This window comes from Mandrillus leucophaeus, unplaced genomic scaffold (genome assembly GCF_000951045.1).
Source record: "Mandrillus leucophaeus isolate KB7577 unplaced genomic scaffold, Mleu.le_1.0 Scaffold3, whole genome shotgun sequence".
Taxonomy (NCBI): Eukaryota; Metazoa; Chordata; class Mammalia; order Primates; family Cercopithecidae; genus Mandrillus; species Mandrillus leucophaeus.
In genome coordinates, this window is record NW_012103142.1 from 10,203,033 (window position 1) to 10,219,293 (window position 16,261).

At 46.9% G+C, this 16,261-nt stretch overlaps 1 protein-coding gene across 2 annotated transcripts in view; it reads right to left on the reverse strand.

Moving 5' to 3' along the window:
• The window catches only part of TRERF1 (transcriptional regulating factor 1), a 246,761-nt gene extending 230,836 nt beyond the window's left edge, over positions 1-15,925 (reverse strand). For both annotated transcript variants that reach the window (XM_011986720.1, XM_011986719.1), the window contains exons 1-2: positions 15,895-15,925; positions 15,052-15,136 (exon numbers count right to left, since the gene is read on the reverse strand). The gene's annotated coding sequence lies outside the window, so the exon portion shown is untranslated. The remainder of the gene's footprint in view (positions 1-15,051; positions 15,137-15,894) is intronic.
• Between the last annotated feature and the right edge of the window lie 336 nt (positions 15,926-16,261).

Genomic DNA, 16,261 nt, shown 5'->3' on the forward strand with positions numbered 1-16,261 from the left:
GCCCAGGCTGGAGTGCAGTGGCGCGATCTCGGCTCACTGCAAGCTCCGTCCTCCCCCAGGTTCACGCCACTCTCCTGCCTCAGCCTCCCATGTAGCTGGGACTACAGGCGCCCGCCACCACGTCTGGCTAATTTTTTCTTGTATTTTTAGTAGAGACGGGGTTTCACCTTGTTACCCAGGATGGTCTCGATCTCCTGACCTCGTGATTCGCCCGCCTCAGCCTCCCGAAGTGCTGGGATTACAGGTGTGAGCCACTGCGCCCAGCCCAGTGCTTAAATTCTTAATCACTAGACTTTACTGCCTGGAAAAAATACTGGAAGGAAATATATTAAAATGTTAACAGGGAGGAATTAAAGCCCATTTTTATTTTATTCCTTATCTGTGTCAGTATTTTCCAAATTCTCTATAATCACTATGAATTATTTGCAATCTCCCTCTACTATATATATACACACACACACATACATATATATACACATATATATACATACATATATATACACATACACACACATGAACTACTTTCACTTACCATTTATACAATTTCAGTGAAAAAGTCTTAACGCTAACAAAGCTTTCAATTATGTCTGCTCCAGGCCTTAGAAGCAGGAGACTATGGTGTAAATGTGAGGCAGAACATTCTGACCAGGGAAGGCTGATGAGCCTGATCCAGAGACTACAGAGCCCATGACTTCCGTTCCACAAATATGTCATCACCATCTTGCTTAGCAGGTGTGGATTTTTACACACATTCTGCTAGTTAATCTTCCTAATAACCAAGTAGATGTGACCACCTCAGGAAACAGAGTTCAGGAAGGTGAAGTGATCCTCCTAAGGACACACAAGGGCACTCCAGCTCTGGCTGGAGGTTCTCCCACTTGCAGCCCAGCCACCAACGGTTCCCCCAAATCATGTGGAACAATTTGGGGCAGACCTGAGAGCCCATTCAGCCCCAAACACTTCTGGAAGCTAACAACGTGTGTGAACCACACACCCATCGTGCCCAAAGCCCAGGGACGGCATTGAGATCCCACCCTCACAGAGTTTCACCCCCTCAGAAAATGATTATGCAGAAGAGTAAAGAATATGGCTTCACAGTTCTCAAAGCACTTTTGCATTTTTTTAAATCTCATTTTACTCTCAAAATAAACCTTTTCAGTCAGTAAAACAAAGGTACTGAGAGGACAAGGAAAATGAGGCTCCAAGAGTTAGACTGCTATCCACGAATAGCCCCAGAGGGTTGGCGTGGTGTTCCTTCCACCATATTATCAGTCATATTTTTGAAGGAAACTCAGGCCATGCTGTCTGGTAAGGCGAAATGGGAGGTAGGATAAGCAAGGGGGAAAAGAATCTGGTTTTATAGTCACCCAGGTCTGAGTTCCTGAGTCTGAATCCCTGCCCTGCAATTTACTAGCCATACAACCTTGAAAGAGCTTCTGCATCTCTTTGTGCCTCCATTTCCCCACCTGTATAATAAGGATAAGAATGCCTTCCTCATGCAGTTGCTCTGAGGGTTAAATGGGGTAACAGACCTAAAATGATGGTGTGCATCTGCACTAGGCAGCTGTTATTTATTTAACTTGTTTATTTATTTATTTATTTATTTATTTTTGAGACGGAGTCTTACTCTGTCACCCAGGTTCAAGTGCAATGGCATGATCTCGGCTCACTGCAACCTTCACCTCCCAGATTCAAGCGATCCTCCTGCCCCAGCCTCCCGAGCAGCTGGGGATTACAGGTGCCCACCACCACACCTGGATAATTTTTGTATTTTTAGTAGAGATGGAGTTTCACCATGTTGGTCAGGCTGATCTCAAACTCCTGACCTCAAGTGATCTGCTCACCTCGGCCTCCCAAAGTGCTGGGATTACAAGAGTGAGTCACTGTGAGCAGGTAAGCAGCTGCAGCTGTTACTTTTTAAAATGTATCCTGTCCCCCAACATATACAAGGTGAGGTCGCCATGGCCAGGGCACATTGCCTCACCTTCCTAAAGAAAACAATCCCCTGGCCAGGTGCAGTGGCTCACACCTGTAATCCCAGCACTTTGGGAGGCCGAGGCAGGCGGACCACCTGAGGTCAAGAGTTCAAGACCAGCCTGGGCAATATGGCAAAACCCCGCCTCTACTAAAAATACAAAAATTAGCCAGGCGCGGTGGTATACACCTGTAGTACCAGCTTCTTGGGAGGCTGAGGCAGGAGAATTGCTTGAATCTGGGAGGTGGAAGTTGTAGTGAGCCGAGATTATACCACTGCACTCCAGCCTGGGCAAGAGAGCAAGACTCTGTCACAAAGAAAAGAAAGAAAGAGAGAAAGAGAGAGAGAGAAAGAGAGAAAGAGAAAGAAAGAAAATAACCCCGTATGCTTTTCCAAATTCTGCCATCCTAGTTAAGACCAGATTCATCTCAGCTACTTGCCTTTTTAAAACTCTTTCCAAGCTTTTAAATTTAAGCCCCTAAAAGTGTCCTCACAGAAGGAGCAGATACGAGTTGAGGAGGACAGAAGGCTGAGACCCCAGGCTCTGTGTTCTGTGCTTCTGTGCAGATTAGACCAGAGGGTTTAGATACGGGGAGGACACAGCATACGGCCTGCCCTGAAGGGAATCACACAGGTAAGCACAGGATGGGAGGAGAGGGGAAGGAGGGCAGCCCACCAAAAGAGTGGAGAGTGGAAAGGGAGTGTCACAGAGTACATGGCCAGGGGCCTCAAGGAAGAAAAGGGGACAGACACAGAAGTGAAAGTGCCTCTTAGAAACTGAAAAAGAGCAGGCAAGATGGAGAGAGAAATGGCAGGCCGTGCCGTAGAAGGATGGCAATGCTTCTCCTTCAACATCACTGCCACTTGCCGCTGTGTTTCCAACACTTTCCTAAGTGGTCTCCTGGCCTGCAGACTCAACCCCTCCAGACTGGACCCCATTCCCCGACACATACTTCCTAACTCCAAAACCTTCAGTGACTCCCCTACTACCTGCAGGGTCAGGACTACACTCCCTAACATGACATCAGGTTCTCCCTGCCCAATCCCTGCTCACTTCTCCAGTCTCACCATCTGGCAACTGTCTGTGAGACAGTACATGCCAGGCCCCAGGATGGGTGCTGAGGACACAATAAATAAGACATGGTATACACTTAAGAAGCTGGAAGTTGGCTGGGCGTGGTGGCTTCACGCCTGTAATCCCAGCACTTTGGGAGGCAGAGACGTGGGGCGGATCACCTGAGGTCAGGAGTTTGAAACCAGCCTGGCCAACATGACAAAACCCCGTCTCTACTAAAAATACAAAAATTAGCTGGGCGTGGATTGGGGGGCGCGGGAGCCTGTAGTCCCAGCTACTCAGGAGGCTGAGGCAGGAGAATCACTTGAGCCTGGGAGGCAGAGGTTGCAGTGAGCTGAGATCACACCACTGCACTCCAGCCTGGGCGACAGAGCAATACTCCATCTCATAAAGAAATAAATAAATAAACAAACAAACAAGACTCCAAAACAAACAAACAAAGGGACTCTGAGGGCGCCCTGGCCCATTCCGCCATGTGAGGACCCAGTGAGAAGATGACCATCTAAGACCAAATCTGCCCCTGCCTTGTTCTTAGACCTCCTGGCCTTCTGAACTGTTAGAAATAAAAGTTTATTGTTTGAACCACTCAGTCTATTATATTTTTGTTATAGCAGCCCAAAAAAGACAGAGGGATAAGCCTAGCTGCTCCAGACAGTATGTCCTGTGAACTTCTTCAGAAATTCTGCCTTTTTCTGGTAGGCATCACTGTGTGTCATATTTCCATGTTCACATGACCGTCCTTCGCTAGACTCTGAGCTCCTCTTATTTGTCCTGGCATTTCCAGCCATTGGGACAATCCTGATATACGGCAGGCACTCAATAAATGCTTGATGAACAAGTTGTCAGCAAAGCCACCCACCGTGGCCTGGCAGGGGATGGGGGCAGGGCACTCATCTCTTCTAACAAGGCTATGAGACCCTTGACCTTCCTTAGAATAACAGCTCACTCCAGGAACTCAGGAAAGATTCTCTTAAACATCCTGAGCACTCTACCCGTAGCTGTCAACGGCAGGCCTCATTGGCAGCTCTAGATATTTTGCTGAGGTTCTTAGAGTCTAGAGGTCTGTACATAGCAAGCATACAGTGACTAGGCAATTTCTAAAGGCAGCATAGTCTAAGGATCAGGAGCCAGTCTTTGGAGCGGGTCCTGACTTTGGATACTAGCTCTGCCACGCAGCACCTGTCCTTAAACAAGTTGCTGAAACCCCCCGAGCCTCAGTTTCCTCAAGTGTAAAGGGGGTATCACATCTGCTTCTTGCAATTGTAGGAGAATGAAATGACTAAAATATCCACACAAGGCCAGGCACATAGTAAACTTTCTATATATAGCAGTTACTACTACTAAAGCGATCTGGAGCCCTAATTCTGATACCCCACGGCCTATGCAAATTCCTGAGCCCCTAAATAGGCTCTTTTTGGTGTGCTCTGGGAGGCAAAAGACATCCAATCTCTGACTCACAATATGTTGCCAAAATTCTCCTCGAATTCCCAAGAGAAAACGTATTTTAATTCCCTCTGACTTTAAAAATTAAACAGTTCTTACAGCATTTTGGGGTGGCAGGGGTGAGGAAGAAGACCACAAAATCCAACAAGCAGCTTTTAAAAGGTTACGAACTGATTGAAGAAAGAAAGGAGAAGGCAGCTGGAGGGGGTGAGAAAGGGGGATGGAGACAATCCCCTGAGTTTCTGCTATTATTGAATACCCCAACTCTCAAAGTAGCCTGGCTGCCCCCTCCTCCACGTGGGCTAAGCTCTGTTAATGAGAAAGCCGAGCTCTGCCTACATTACCACAATAATGATTTCCCGGTTGCATTTTTACATGCCTGCCGCTTTATCATAGCAGAAGTAGACATATATTTTCAATAAATCCCTTCTCTCCTTTCCCCTCCCCAACTCGAGCTCTCCCAGTAAATGCTGTTCCCTCTGCACCCTCCCCCAACGCAATCCCAACCCTGGAGCACAATGAGTTCCACTAATCAAAACAGAAAGAAAAAGAAAAATGGAAAAATCACAGCTGCTGAAAAACAGCATTTGCTACAAGTCAAAGCCCTCTACATTTTTTTCTGCACGCAGCATTTACTTCTTCAAGGACACATCACCCCGCCTCTATCAGAAATCTTACGTAGAGTTGCTCAAAGGGGAAGGAGGAGGGGGTGGGTGAAGAAATCTAATATTCAGTCTCTTTCCTATTTTGACTAAGCCAGCACAGACAGAAATATAGATAAGGCCTTGAATAACTGATTTAACAAAATGTCACTTATTAAAAGGAATGGGGGATGGGACAGCATTTGCATTCGAGAGCTCAGTTAAACCACCCCAGCTAAAGGCTGCAAGGCCAAGGCAAGGCAAGGGGGAAGAAAATATTTCTCAGGTCTGGTCTTCTTCAGTGGCTGCAAGGACTGGGCCTGGTAGCAGAGAAGCCTGGATTTCTCCTTCCATCAAGAACCAATGGGGAGAAAACCAGAGGTTTAAAACACACACACACACACAAAACCAAAACCCAGCTGATTCTTAAGTAAGCGTTTTTACAGCACTAACTAGTATCAGGCTCTGTGCTAGAGGCTGGGGGGTACAGAAATGAGTGATGACCCAGTTCTGCCTTCCCCAAGCTCCCAGTCCGGAGAGGTGAAAGACACGTCCCACCGTAAGCATGACAGCAGCAGCCTTATAAACCAAGGGCAGCAGGAGCCCAGGAATGGCCCCTTCTAGCCCACCCACTGCCCTGGCCAGGCCCAGGCACACAGAGCCATCAAGAAAGACTTAAGGAATGAGCGTTTGCGAGGTTTGAATTCCATACTGCCTTCTAAAGAAGCTCAGACTCTTCAAAAGGAAAGAGGCCCCTAAATGTCCTTACCTACTGTGGCTCCCCCTGAAAACCCCTCAACTCGCATGTATTCACCCAATTAACAAAGAAAAGCGAACTCAAGCCCCAATACTTCAGAATCAGCCTCATTACTGTGTCCTTCAGTTGAATTTAAGGGAGCTTGGTATCTCCTATTGTAATGACAACAGAGGGAACTCAAACGACACTCCTATTAAAACTCCTTGGGCATCAACTCCAGCTTTTTCTCTTTTTCTTTAAGAAAAAAAACTTTCAAAGGAGTTAGATTGGGGGCAGTTTCCCAAAGACCAAGAGAGGCCCTAGGAGCAGCCTCTGTAATGACAAAGACCCCTGGGGCCCTCAGGAAGGATTCTTTCTGGGGGAGCAAGCTGTCCAGGGCCCTGTTATCTCCAAAGTCAGAGCCCGGGGGCTAGAGGCCACACCATCTAGAAATGACCACTAGACCACCCAGGTCCCTCTGCTGAGGGGCCCCACAGAAGGGACAGAGCTGACAGTAGGAGACTGATGGCAAATAGCTGCCCCATGTGTTAAAGTCAAGTCTTGGCCTTCATTATAAGGCAGCCTTAAAGCTTTGTGCTCCAGAATAATGGAGGCAGACAATTTAAGTTTTCAAAAATGTCATGCCAAAAACATGCTTAAATCATCTGAGTATTTCCAACTAAGCTCATTGGAGTTGTAAGCCCAAAACACCCAGATGATCTTTCTGGTTTCCACGATCTTTTACATATATTCTGTACCACATTCTTTTACTTAACGCTGTATAGCATTATCTATTTCAAGAGTGCACAAAATTTGGACACCATTCAAATTGTGGCATTAAATCAGGGCTTTGGATGCTGGCTGAACAGGTGACTCTTAGTTGATCATTTATTTTTACTTTTCAATTTTACTTCTCGAGCCTCAGTTTCCTCAGCTGCAAAATGAGGATGTCTACCTTCTCTGGTTGTTGCAGGACACGAATAAGACATGTCGAAGAGGCTTTGGAACTATAAAATGCGAGTTATTTCAGTGATGGCCTCCATTTCCTCTCTCTCTGATTTTTCGCTGATTTCTTCCTTCTCTCTATGAAACTAAATTGGTATCAGTTCTACTGCTTTTCAAAATCAACAACACATATTTATTATACAAATACAGGAAGCAGCCCCATCATCCATAGGTGTAGCAAAATCTCAATAATTGCTAAATCTAGGTGATGAGTACAAGGGAGTTCATTATACTAGTCCTTCTGCTTTTGTGTATGTTTAAAGATTTTTCATAATAAAGATAATTTTTAAATAAATAAATAAAGCTTCACCTTCTTAGGCAGAGGCCAGAAGCCCGATTAGTGAAAAGCACTGGATATCTTTTTAAAATGAGAATTTACTTTCCAGCATACACAGTAAGACTAAGGGCTAATGACTGCTTTTAGGTAGATTCAGCTTTATAGCACAATCCTTATTTGCAAAACAAACACTGAATGCAAATGAAGACGGCCAAGACTGCAGAACCTCAGTCGGGTTTCTTGGGGGTAGGTTCAAGGTTCCCCTGCACCCAGTTCACATGATTCTTTGCAGAGCAAACCAAGTTTATTTGGCCCTTTGGGTGAGCAGGTCCCAGATTCTGAATATGGAATCAGAATTTGAACCTATATAGACTGGCACTGCACAGCCAGCATTTCTGAGGGCAGCCTTCCGACAAGAAGAGCAGTTTCGCTAAAGGGATCACAGAGAACTTGAAAACCCCAAATAGAAGGCAGTTACATGTAGGGAACAACAGTGGGAGTGGACAAGGGAAATGTTTCGCTAGCTGTCAGATTTTCTATCTGAAAAGGAGACCTGGCTGAAGATCAAGCCGCCTTGCTGCTGCCTGTGTTCTATGCCTCTTACCGTTGACATCGCACTTTCCATACATGATCTGATTCCCCCCCACAACTTGAAGAGGACAGGTGAAGATGGTACCAGCCCTCTTTTTACAGATACAGAGAGGCTCAGAGGTCGACTCATTCAGAACCTTGGTGTAGAGCTGGATCTCAATCCAGATCTGACTCTCTCCTCTTTCACCCACCTCCCTTGCAGACCCCACAGCTGGGAGCCACCGAGGCTGGCAGTCCATGGGACATTTTTTGTGAAAGACAACCTAAACAAGAGGCAGCCTTTGCCTTTTTTTTTTTTTTTTTCTTTTGAGCTTCTTGCTCAAAACCTATGACAGTACCCACCAACTCTGAACAGGGCTGAAAATCACAGAAGTCTTTTTTCTAATCATAGTTTTCAAATAAATTTAATGTGAGGCCCTAATTATTTTAACTGAAGACTCTTTTCTCCAAGCTAAAGAATTCACTCTTTCCTCTGTGCTGCTCAGTAACGCAGTCAAATGTTCAGAAAAATGCAGTACCATTTCTGATGCAGTCTTAACCCTTGAGTCTCTGGCTGGTGTCAAGTCCTAAGCCCAAACTCCTTCCCAGGAACAGGGCAGCCTCAGCCTGGGGAGGCAGAACATCTCGGCCATCCACACAGTCCCCTGCCTGCTCACTCCTTAGCATCTGCCCCCTTATCAGTTTTTCTCCCCTGTCATGATGAAGCAAGTCCCTGAAGTATCCCCCACCCCCTTACAAAGGCCAGATCTTCCCCTCAGACCTTCTCACGGGCTTTTTGCTCAACTGACCCAACTCGTTTCTCTTGATCGATCACTCCCTCTCCACTGATCTTTCCCATCAGCACACAAATTACCAACCCTTCCAAAAAACCTCTTTCCCTTGTGCACATCCTTCCAGCTCGCACTCCATTTCTCTGCTCCTCGCCTTTCATCAAATTTTGCCAAAGAGTTGACTACAAATGCTGTCCGCAGCTCCTCACTCACAATCCCCTCCCAACCCTCTCCAATCGTGGTCCTAGCCAATCCTTCACTCCATTGAAACTGCTCTTCACAAGTCACAGACAGATTCCATTTTGCCAAATCCAGGGCCTGGCGCAGTGGCTCACGCCTGTAATCCAGCACTTGGGGAGGCCAAGGCGGGTGGATCACCTGAGGTCAGGAGTTTGAGACCAGCTTGGCCAACATGTTGAAACACCATCTCTACTAAAAATACAAAAACCAGCCAGGCGTGGGACGCATGCCTGTAGTCCCAGCTACTCGGGAGGCTGAGGCGAGAGAATCGCTTGAACCTGGGAGGCAGAGGTTGCAGTGAGCTGAGATTGCACCACTGCACTCCAGCCTGGACAATAGAGTAAGACTCTATCTCAAAAAAAAAAAAAAAAAAAAAGAAACAAATCCAATGGTGACTTTTCTGGCCTTATCAGCCTCATGAAACACTACACACACACACACACACACACGCACACGCACATGCACACACGGCACAAACCCCCTTCACACTACCTGTCCTTCTCTCTTTATGGGCTCCTTCGTGCATTCTGTCCACTCTCCTGCATTTAAATGCTCTCTCCATGCTGATGGCTCCCATATTTTTATCTCAGGCTAGGTGGTAGATCAGATTATCCTACTTAACATCTCCACTTTGAGTCTATCAGGCACCTCAAACTTAGCGGTGCCCCAACAAAAATATCTTGCCCACCTCCCTCTCCCAATCTTTGTATCAGCGAATAGCAGCACCATCTACTCAACAGCACAAGTCAGAAACCTCGGAGTTCTTGATACTTCTCCCCACCCCACAGCAGGCCTGCCCATTCTACTCCTAATGAGTATCTCACACCCACCCACTCCTCTCCATGCACCTCCTTCACCTTCTCCTCAGCCTGCCTCTTTACTGTGCTCTGCCTTTCTCTGCTTTCTTCTCCACCAATGCAATCTTCTTTAACAAGAGTTAGGGGCTGTTGCTTCCCACTCTAAACTTTCTTTTGTTTGTTTGGTTTTTTGTTGTTGTTGTTTTTGAGATGAAGTCTTGTTCTGTCACCCAGGCTGGAGTGCAGTGGCGTGGTCTCCACTCAGTGCAACCTCCGCCTCCTGAGCTCAAGTGATTCTCCTGCCTCAGCCTCCCAAGTAGCTGGGATCACAGGCACCCACCACCACACAGTCTAATTTTTGTATTTTTAGTAAAGACAGGGTTTCACCATGTTGGCCAGGCTGGTTTGGAACTCCTGACCTCAGGCTATCTGCCCCCCTCGGCCTCCCAAAGTGCTAGGATTACAGGTGTGAGCCACCGTGCCCAACCCCACTCCAAACTTTCAGTGGCTTCCCACTACACTTCAAATGAAATATAAACCTTTTCAAAGCCCAGAGAGTCCCGCACAATCATCTCATGCCACCCTCTCTCCTTCATCCTTGACCACCTGTGCCTCTTTGAGTTCTCCTCAAAACCAAAGTCCTTCTGCACAGGCTCTCCTCTGCTTCATGTGCTGTCTCCCGCCACCCCCAAACCTCAGAGAGGCCTTTCTAGGCTACTCTAATGAAATCCATCCAAGTCACTGGACTTGTGGTTTCATCAGAGCACTGACCACAACTGGCAAGCTGTATTTCTTTATATGGCTGCCTCTGGACTGTAAGTGAGGTGGTAAGGGTAGGGGTATGGGTAGAAGGAGATGATTATGTCTCTTTTAATTATCAGTATATTTCTGGAGCTTTAACACAGTGCCTGGTAAATAGTAAGTCCTCAATAAGAAGCTGCCGCATGTATGAAAGAAACCAGGGCTGCTTATGGCATTAAAAAAAACCTTGTTCCATGGCCACATGTGGTGCCTCATGCCTGTCATCCCAGCACTTTGGGAGGCCAAGGTGGGTGGATCACTTGAGGCTAGGAGTTCAAGACAGCCTGGCCAACATGGTGAAACCCTGTCTCTACTAAAATGAAATAAAAAATAGCTGGGCATGGTGGTGCACGCCTGTAATCCCAGCTACCTGGGAGGCTGAGGCAGGAGGTTCACTTGGACCCAAGAGGCAGAGGTTGCAGTGAGCTGAGATTGAGCCACTGCACTCCAGCCTGAGTGAGAGAGTGAGACGCTGTCTCAAACAAACAAACAAACAAATGAATAAAACTCTCGTTCTTTGAGCCCAGAGTTATCACTGTTATTTAGGCACATGGGTTCTTTGTCCCCTTCCCGCTCTATCAAACATTTAAAAAGAAATGTTTATGTTGCTAAACCAATACCCCAACAGCTCAGCATATGCTACCCCATGCCAACTCATTGTCTTCTATGACGAAAAACCAAGAATCATCTGTTTCTTCAGTAAACCAAATTACTACAAGCAGTTACTCTGAGAACTTAAAATTCTTAGAAAATACCACAGAGGCTTTTTGTTGTGTGTTTTCTTTAGCCCAGAAGAAAAGATTTATTAAGAGAGCCCTGGGGTCAAACTCATGTTACTGAGACTATACTATTCCTTAAAAATGCCCACAGCACCCTTGCGGCAACGCATGCCAGTAACTAGAATCCAGTTGTTGTTGTCCTCCTCTCTCCACAAAAGAAATCAACTATATGTTAGTTCTCCTTTATTTTATTGGTTTCCCTCCAACATGCAAATTCAGAAGTATCATTCATCCACAAGATCCCAGATGATTTTAATCCTCCCTCCTCCCTCAGCCACACAGTTTTATGAGGTCAGAAATAAAATAAGCTGAATTCAACTGCCTTTAGAGTAGGACCACGAGCATCCACTTATACCACCCGGGTATGAGCCACTTGCCTAGATCCTTACTTTTCTTTTTTTGTTGTTTTTGTTTTTGTTTTTTTGAGACAGAGTCTCACTCTGTCACCCAGGCTGGAGTGCAATGGCGTGATCTCGGCTCACTGCAACCTCTGCCTCCCATGTTCAAGCGCTTCTCATGCCTCAGTCTCCCAAGTGGCTGGGATTACAGACACCCACCATCATGCCCGGCTAATTTTTGCATTTTTGTACAGACAGGGTTTCACCATGTTGGCCAGGTGATCCGCCTGCCTCAGCCTCCCAAAGTGCTGGGATTACAGGCATGAGCCACCGCGCCCAGCCCTAAATCCTTACTTTCCATGTCAATGTCCAAAATCAATAAAAACATCAAGAGCTTCTCCCAAAAATGCCCACAGTGAAATACAGAGAATCCTGGTGATAAAAAATGATACTATATCATTATTATGAACCTTATCACAAATATTCAGCCAAATCCCAATTACCCACAGAAAGCAGGCAAAGGCACACTGGGCTTTCTGGTCTCCCGCTTATCCCCAAAGCTACCTCCTCCTGCTGCCTGGGAATAAGAACTCAGTTAACCTTAGACTTGACCTTAGACAAGTTAACCAGCTGGCTGGAGAAGAAACTTCTAAGATGAACAGAAATTATTTTTGGTGCCAAGGATATATACATGCTCTACTCTCTGTTAGTGCATAGAATTGGGATTTTTTTTTGTCCAAGACACTGGCATTGGTTTTTTTTTTTTTTTTTTTTGACTGGCATTGTCAAAAATACTTTATTCACAACTATTTCCTTGTGTTTGATGGTCAAGATCACTAGGCCACTCAAGAATCCTTTCTGGAATACCAAGGATCAAATCCACTTTCTCCATGAAAAGACAAAAACAGAAGTTAGTCAGCTCACCCAAGTCCATGAAGCAATTGGCCGTTGGCTCAGGAAGAGACTGTCAAGACCTCTGGAGACCTCGCTTACAAGACACAGAATTTCAGAGCCGGAAGGGAACTCACGGATCAAACCACGCACTTTTAAGATAAAAAATCCAAAGCCCAGAAATGGCTACAAATTGGTACTTTCCCCATCTTTCCTTCCAGTGATGTTTCCCCAGTCTTGAGCATGAACCACGTTTGAGTTCTTTGTCACTTTCCAAATACTGTAAACTTGAGCCAACTATTGAACACAAGACAATTTTAACACTTCCTGGCTAATCAACTTCAAGGAGAATCCTTACATTTGCCAAAAAACAAAAAACAAACAAACAAACAAAAAAAAAATGCTTTCGGTTATTATGACCAACCCACCCATTAAAGAAGGAGAAAAAGAAAATTATAAACAAGCTTTATTTTTTGTGGCCACACATTTTATTATATAAGCAGCAAAAAACACTATAGGCTGTCTCCTCTTTTACACTTTAAGTTCCTAACTCAACAAAAACCACAGGCCCAAGCCGGTTAAAGGAGGCAAAACAGTACTTTCCACACAGTTCATAGAACAACTGTTTTCACAGCAAGCTCACATAAATGCTATGTGATAATAACACATGCCTGCTATGTGGAAGCCTGCTTACCAAGCTGTGAAAAGACCCATGTTTACTATGGAACCTGCAAAATTAATCTTCTCCTACAGCAGAAGGGAAACGCTCTTTTTGGGATGTCAAGCTGGCTTCTAAACAATCCTTTGGCGAAAACGGACATGCCTAAAAGGGCGGAGCCCAGAGAGGTGTGTCACTCTGGGTATCAATTCCTATAAATCAGATCCTGACAATCACCACAATATTTTAAAAAGAATGAATTATGATTCATGGGCCTTCAAACCTTTATTACCACAAGAACATTCTCAGTAGAAGAGAAAAAAAAAACCTACTGTGACTTGATTAATGGCCAAAGCAAGACAATAAAATAAATCTCATAAATATAAGGAAAAAAACCTGAATGACTGCTCTTGGCTCTGAGGCTAGGCATGTAAATAATTCCACCCTGGAATGAACATACATAAAGATTTTGTTTACCCTCCCAGCAAATACAACAACCAGACTCAGATTTTCATCAGGTAAAAATAATAGCTAATTTGTTTAACTAATGCCTAGTTAGGAACATTTGATAAGCAGTAAAAATATTTAATTCCCAACTAACTCAACTCTCAAACTGCCAAGTATCAACCCTCAATCTGGAAATCTGACGACAGTTAGGAAAGGAAAAAAGCACTCTCCATCAGCAATGTGTAGCGAGTTTTTTAAAACCCATTTTTCTCGACCCTGCTAGAACAGAGCCTGTCTACAGAATTGCAGAAAGCTTAACCAACCTTAGTTAACCCCACTGCCTAGTGGCTACTCCCTAACCCTACTAAACGTCTCTGGGTTGGACCTCAGATGCTAAAATTATCCTAGCAAAGTTAAAACTCCCAGCATCATCAAGGTAGCTGACAGCCAAGACCTACAACTCTTCTGCAGACACCAGTAGGCTGAGGACCAAGAAAACAGAGGGAAGGAGAGGCAAAGGCTGCTGGTTAACTAGTTAAGCGCTGAGGACTCCTGCTGTTATCCTCTCCAGTCAGTGAGCATCAACACCACACTTCCTATAGCCAAACTCCTTTCTTAAAAGGGTCAGTGATGCAGAAGGTGGGTGCTAACTGGGACAACTTAAAACTCCCCTTCTTAAAGCTCTCCTCCGTGACCTGCTGAAAAGTGCACCTGGATCGGTTGTCGGGAGACATTTTTTAATGAACTCTTTAGCCACTCCCGGGCAGTCATTCCTAAGCACGACTTCCACGCACTTCACAAGACAGCCCAGGCCACGCTGACTTGAAGACACCCCCTTCAGCACGCGCAGTTGCCAAAGCTGCCTCCAGTCTGGGGAAGAGTTTCCACAAAGCTGGCTCTAACAGGCCAGTGGAAGGCACACGGAGGAACCAGAAAGCGTTTTCTTGTAAGCTAAGGATGGCAGGCGCACATGCTCCAGTCCAGTGCTGGCCAGAGGCTGCCTGCCAGGTGCTCTCGGCCTCCGCCAGTGAATGAGTGGTTTGGTTTGGTTTTTAGTATCTGTTTCTTAAGACCACCGGCAGTAACTTCCCAGTCTCCCAAACTGAAGTTGGGGAATGAAGGAACAGGTTTACCCCCTTACAGACTGCTCCCATCTGGGTGGCCACACTAACTTCTGGGGAGTACCCAGCCCCCACAGAGCCCGCAGGCGCGTATACATACACATATGCATCATGTCAAAAACCCCAAAAGGCAGAGTCCTGCGGTTTCTGAGCTGGAGAATGAAGCCTTTATAACATCACAATCTCAAATGCAAGCCCACCATCACTACCTTTAAGCCAGGGTTGCCAGTTATAGCGCCCATCTCATCCCTCCCCCTTTGCTGGGATGCTGTGCAGCCCAGAGAGGGGAGAGGGAAGAAGGGAAGAAGGGAGAAGGCCCTGCTTGCATAGTGAAAGTAAAGGGGGGGAGACTTCTCCTTCTCTGTCTCCCCACTCTTCCCTCCCCACTCCGCCCCACCCCCGTCTTCTCGAGGAGCATCCCCAAACTAATTTTTAAAAAATGAAACTTAATAAGCTTCTTGCCTACCTTGGCTGTTTCTGCAACAAGTGCATGGGCAATCCGACGAGAAGACCAGTCTCCGCTTGGGGGGTGAGATGGGGGGCGAGCAGAGCTGATGGAGTAATTTCAATATTAATTTATGTCAGCCGCCTTCTCTCAGCGCTACTCACTTACAGTACTGCCCTCAGCCTGTAAACAAATATCGCTCCGCCAGGAAACATACTCCCCAGATGCAAGCCCCTCTCCCCAGCAGGGAACCTGGCCCCTCGCCCCGCCGCAAGAGTGTGCTCCCCCACCCGGGGTAGGAAGCTTTGGGTTTCCAAAGCACCAACCCACCACCTCCTCCACCACCCCAGCAAGAAACTTACTCGGTCCGTCTACGCCTCCACCCTCCCTTCAGGAAATCTACTCTCCATATGCATTCAGCCTCCCCGCAGGAAATCTGCTCCCCCCTCCCCCCTTCTATATACATGCACCCCTCCCTCTCCTCCTCCCCATGCGCCCTCCCCGGCCAGAAACTTACTAGTGAGCAAGCGTGCAGGCTCTCCTGATGCTGGAAACTTACTCCCAGATATAGCGCCCGCCAGCCCCCTTTCCCAGCCCTGTTCCCCTTCCTGCCCTCCGCCGCAAGCAACTCCAAACTCTCCGCATCCAGCCGTTCTCCCTCCCCGGTGGAAATTTGCAGCGCCGGGCTGCGCGCGTGCATCCACCCTCCCCTTCAGGAAACTTACTCCCCATCTGCATGCACCGCCTCTCAGCCATCGCTTAGAGGGAAGGGGGTGTGCTGGGGAGACAGAAATACATATGTATCTCTCGCCCCTCCCCCGGCCGCAGCCCACTCGGGGCCGAGCCGCGGTAACCTGGCCTTACCTTTGCATTGCTCCCCATCCTCGCCCCCTCCCTTAACCCTCCTTATCCGCTCCCCGGTACCCCCCTTTTTTCACCCATTACCCACCCCTAGCAACCGTTCCCAAGCTCCTCTCGGCCTTTTTTTTTTTTTTTTTAAATCCAGGATGCAAATTCCTCCCCTGTCAGCAAATCGACTGTCAAATTATTTTCTTGCAAAAGGAGAAAGGCGGGGTGGGGGGGGAGCAGGAGCAAAAAGGGGGAAGGGCGGGGGAAGGGAGGGAGAGGGACCGAGGAGGGGAGAGATATCCCTCCGCAGAGCTGGGTCTGGCCGCGGGCGGGGAAGCAGGAAGTAAGGTGTCCAGCGCCGCGGCCGGCTGGTCCTCCGCCG